The sequence below is a fragment of the Dipodomys spectabilis genome, unplaced genomic scaffold (genome assembly GCF_019054845.1).
Source record: "Dipodomys spectabilis isolate Male_0828 unplaced genomic scaffold, ASM1905484v1 ptg000589l, whole genome shotgun sequence".
NCBI classification, from domain to species: domain Eukaryota; kingdom Metazoa; phylum Chordata; class Mammalia; order Rodentia; family Heteromyidae; genus Dipodomys; species Dipodomys spectabilis.
Window position 1 is genome coordinate 1,487,290 of NW_024871266.1, and position 5,906 is coordinate 1,493,195.

Genomic DNA, 5,906 nt, shown 5'->3' on the forward strand with positions numbered 1-5,906 from the left:
AGCCAAGCTCTAATTCAGCTGCTTGGAGACAGAAGAGAAATAACCGTGCCTCTCCTTGAACTGGGGATTTGCATTAATGATGTGGAGAATGAAGGAAGGAGAATAGACTGGCAAAGTTAAAAGAAGAGCCTTCATATCTGACAGATGGAGAGTCAAAAAACTACTCCCTAAGACCAGAGATCAGGGATTTTCTATTCTGTTCCTCCCCTCTCCCCCACTATACTGGCTCTCTATTGGTAACCTAAAGATAGCCTGAGGTTCCCTTCACCTGAGGAAGGAAGGTTAATTAGTCATTGTTTGAAGAGGCTGAGAAAAGCCTGACCCTGGTGTAACTCTAACAAATATTTCAGGCTTCCCTTCATTGCTGACTGTTCCTGGAATGAATGAAGTGGTTTTGCAACTCATTTCCCTGTTGAGTGTGTACATTCTGCCTCCTAATCCTGCAGGCCTTGGTCTCCTTACCGAGCCTGGCTTTTGCAACTGTTTTCTGTCCTTCAAATACAGGGTTACACTGGAGTTCATCCTGCTAACAGGGCTAGGGCTTGGATCTTGTGAACTTCATTTGAACCCAGGATGGGTCAATGATGTTTCTTTCCTTCTTCTATAGCTCAGGAACTCTAAGAACATTTAGAGTGCAAGCAAATAGTTATATATACAGTGGAATATACATATATATATATAGATGTATATGTATTTGTAGCAATTTCCACACCTATCTATTTATATATTGGCCACTCCTGGGGCTAGAATTAAGGTCCTGGGAACTGCCTGGCAGTGAATTTGTTTGAGGCTGCTTTGCTTACACTGACCCCTTGATGAATTGGGCATTCCAGGCCCAGAGTTCAAATCTCAGCAATGCCGAAAGCAATAGGTAGAGTAAGAAGCCAATGTTGACCTGTTTTCCTTTCTGTGGAAATATTGTGTCCTAGGTAAAATGTGTAATATCTATACAAATACATATATATGATATATAATATACATGTATATGAATATTATTTTTGCCAGGTCTGGGGCTGGAATTCACGCCCTGGAAATTGACCCTGAATTTTTTTTCTTCCAGGAGGTTAGCTTCCACTTCACCCAGAGCACAATAGAGTTATCCAGTCCCTGAGTTAAAATCCCAGGTATGGCTGATAAAATGGCCCAAATTCCTAGCCAGGACTTTAACATTTTGCGGGGGTAGGCACAGGGCTTGAACTCAGGTCGTCACAACTCTGCCTCAGCCTTCATTACCCTAGGCTGGGGTGCAGCTTTTATCCTGGAATCCTAGGACCTAAGTTCAACTCCCAGCTCTGGCAAAAAAAAAAAAAAAAAAAAAAAAAAAACCAAGATGGGGGAGGAAAAACAAAACCAGGAAGTTTTACACAACAGTTTTACTTTGTTTCCTTTTTACTGTGACCATCCTAGGCCTCAATGAATCGGCTTGAAAATTGTATGTGACCTTGCAGAGCAGAAGGATGGTGGGCTGTCAGTGAAGCCTGAGCCCAAACCAGAAACCTAGGCCCTGAGTTCGATCCTGGGACTGCCACCTACTCATTCCTATCTATAGGAAAAATCTATAAATTTATTTATAGATGCATATACATATGTAAATACACATACACACACACTGCAATCTACACATCTATCTGTTTATATAGTGGCCACTCCTAGGGCTTGATCTCAGGTCCTCAAATTTTCCCAACAACTCCACTGGCATCACACTGGTGTACTAACATTAACCCATTCATGAAGTGGGCCTTCTAGGCCCTGAGTTCAAATCACAGAACTGCCAAAAACTTAATCCTGGTGGAAGAAGCCAATTGTCCCGCTTGTTTTCCTTGTAAGTGAAAGTCCTGGGTTTCAGGAATGATGTATAATACATAGGCAAATCTATGTCCTATGTAATAGGATATCAAAAAATTTATACATGTAATCATACTCTCTAAAATATATAATAATTAAATGAAACACAAAATAAAATGAATGCAGTAAACATTTGCATATAAATAGAAATCATGTATTTAAAGTGAATAAGAATATTATTTTGTTGAGTGCTAGGGCTTGAATTCAGCTCCTGGGAACTCGCCTGTCTTTTTTGTTTTCCAGCACTGTGAGCTTTCCCTTCCCCCACAGTGCTGCAGATTTGTCCAGACTCTGAGTTCAAATCCCAGGCCCGGCAGAAAAAAGGCATGAATTCCAAGCCAAGGAGCCTCATAATTTTTTAAATATTTTTAATGTATGTATGTACGTATGTATGTATGTATGTATATATATATGTAGGTAGGTATATATATATGTAGGTAGGTAGGTAGGTAGGTAATTTTATTTTGTCAAGCACAGGGCTTGAATTCACGGCATGGCAACTCTGCCTCAGCTTTGATCACTCTAGGCTGGGTTGCAGCCACTGGACCCACAGCCGAACCTGGATTTCTGGGCTTCAAAGGCTGACAGGAAAAAATTAATAAAATGACGCAGAAAAAAAATCCGGCAACTTGCTGATGGCTGCTGATTTTACATTTGTTTTCTTTTCAAAGTGACCATACTGGGTCTGAATGACACGGCTGAAAAGTGTTAGTAACCTGGTAGTGCTGAAGACTGGTGGGCTTCCAAGGAAGCCATAGGCCAACACAGCAACATAGGCCCTGTGTTTGAAGCTGGGTCCTGACCCCTACCAATAGAGGGAGATCCTAAGATTCTAGTTCATATTCATAGGAATACCGATGGAAGGTTATGAATGTCAAGATTGACTTAGTTGTTCCTGAATGATACTAATGATAAAATTAGAGAGTGATTTTAGGAGGCCAATGGATTTAATGAACATTTTTGACACATTGAAAGAATTCTATTAATTACCTGGACACAATAGTTTCGGGACAATGGTTGATTTAATTAATAATTCATTAAGGATGAAAACAATCATATTAATTACATGGAGGCATAATAAATACCCAAGTATTGGTAGGAATGTAGCCAATATAACTGAATAATATATAGAAATATCTGGCACTCTATAAAGATCTATATGTATTTGTGTACTATCACCTACATGTCAATCTGTTATTTTGTCTATACCTGGGGCTGGATCTCAGGTGCTGGGAATTGCTTGCCAGCTCCATATGCCCCAGGCTGGCATGCTGACACTCACCCATTCATGAATTGGGCCTTGTAGGCTGTGAGTTCCAATGCCAGCACTTACAAAAATTGAATCATGCAGTAAGAAGCCCATGGTGACACATGGTTTCCTTTTCTGTGATGTCCTGGGTGTCAGGTGTGAAGTTTCATACATAGACAAATGTATAATCTATGTAATAAATATAGTAAAAAAAAATCCACGTGTTATAGCAGTCAATAAAATAAATGGTTAATGAATAAAACAAAAAATAAAATGAGTAACTACACTAAGCACAATTTGCAGTCAACATATGGGGCTCCATCTCAGGGCTTGGGCACTGCCTGGCAGCTGAATTGGCTAGAGGCTGCAGCGCTGACAGTCACCCATTCATAAACTGAGCCTTCTAGGCCCTGAGTTTAGATCCCAGCATTGCCAAATATGTAATCGTGGAAGGAGGACTCGAGCATGACACATAAATTTTCCTTTTCTGTAACAGTGCTCGCTGTCAGGTAGGATGTATAATTTGGGTGCAAATCTAAATACTATGTAATAGGATGTAATAAAGGTAAAAAATGTCATAGGTGGAAGAATTGTCTCTACAATAAATGATAAACAGATTGAATTAGTAGTGAATTATTCTAGAATAAAATTAGACACAATAAGTATAGGATGTGCATTAAGTTTAATTAATATTTTATTAAGCATTAACAAAACAAATATTACATGGAGACATAATTAAATAACTAATAATTGGTAGTAGCACATGATGCAGAATTTAATAATATATCATCCTCATTCTATGAAATACGAAATATGTATGGATGTATGTACATATGTGATAAAATAATAGGATATTGAGTAATTATTAATTAATGCTTTATTAATTGTTAACTGGAACACATCATTAAATGGAGATATAATTTAATACCTAATAATTGGTAATAATATCTATAATGTAATAATATGCAGCAATCTCTTTTGTGTATATACTATTTATATACAACAATATTTATACTTCGTTCACTCCTGGAGCTCAGTGGTTGAGTGCTCACCTAGTAAGCATGAAGCCCTGGGTTCGATTCCTCAGTGCCACATAAACAGAAAACCCAGGAGTTCTGTTGCCTTTGAATAAATTGAGTGCTAGCTTTGAGCACAAACGCTTAGGGAGTGTGTCTAAGATCTTACTCAAGCCCCAGGACTGACGCCAAAAAACAATAGGATGTTCTAACTGTAATTATAGAAGGACAGAACTTCAAATATCTCATAATAGAGAAAGCTAGGAGTCTGGTGCTGACAGCTGCCACCTAACATGACTTACCCACATGTAAACTGCTGTAATCCAGCTCCATGGGTTACCCATGGCATCGTGGCTTAGGCCTATTATCCTAGCTACTTGGGGGCTTTAAAACCCAGTCCTGACAGAAGTCTGTGAGACACTGCAAAATGTGGGTCCAAGTGGTAGAGCTCTAGCCTTGAGCAAATGTTATTAGAACAGTATCCCAATGCTTTGAGCTCAACCCCCAGGGGTAACCTCCCTCCCCAAATAAAAACACCCCACTAAACCATTAGATATGAAATTGTGTGGTTTGTGAAATGTTCCTGAAAGAATGGTGATACTGATGAAAGCACCCTAACTCTAATGACACCTTGTGGAATAGAGCAATGTGCTGAGTCCTTCATAGGGTGCTCCGTTCTGAGTCCTGCACAGGGTACTATGTGCTGAGTCCTTCAGAAGATGCAGTGTGCTGAGTCCGACATTGGGTGCTGGGTGCTGAGTCTTTCATAGGATGCTGTGTGCAAAGAGTGCCATGTGTTGTGTCCTTCCCCGGGTGCATTTTTACATCTTGTCCTTATAAGAGCTCCACAACTGCGATGATTATGCAGACAAGAATATTAGGGCTCCAATAGGTCCCCATGGCAGGGACAAAATTATGGATTACTGAAGACTATGAGTTGTCTCCTGCAGACAATTGTTTCATTTTGTTTTTTCTTGGTCATGAACCTTGAAGGTGGGGTTTAGGCTCTGACCCTTACCTATTGGGCTCATGGCTAGCACTCCACAACGTGGAGCCATGGACCCCCTTCCAGCAAAGGTCGTGGCGAAGGGGTCGGTAGCTGAAGTCTATCATCCTGCCTTCTCAGGAAGCTGAGATCGGAGGATCTGGGTTCTAAACTATCCCAGACATGAAAGGTCCCATGAGACTATTATCTTCAATTCACCACTAATCACCTGAAGTGGAAGCTGAGTGCTTGTTGCTCATGCCTGTCATCCTAGCTACTCAGGAGGATGAGATCTGAGGATAATGGTTCAAAGCTAGCCTGGGCAGGAAAGTTCTTGAGACACTTAGCTCCAATGGACCATCAGAAAACCTGAAGTGGCGCTCTTGCTCAAGTGGTAGAGTGCAAGACTTGAGCTGAAGAGCTCAGGGACAACACCCAGGCCCAGACTTCAACTCTTACAACTGACAACAACAACAACAACAAAAAAGACAGAAATAAACTAACAAAACTGAATTAGAGGGCTGGGAATGTGCCTTAGGGGTAGAGTGCGTTACATATATGAAATCCTGGCCTTGATTTCTTAGGACCACATCACTAGAAAATGTCTGAGGTGGCTCTGTGGCTCAAGTGGGAGAGGGATATCTTTGTACAAGAGAAACTAGGTACAGTGCTCAGGTCCTGAGTCCAAGCTCCAGGACTCATGTATGTGTGTGCATGAATACACACACACCAGCACACACACGCACACGCGCACACATACACACACATTCACAGACCAGAAGTGATGTTGTTACACAAAATGGTAAAGCAC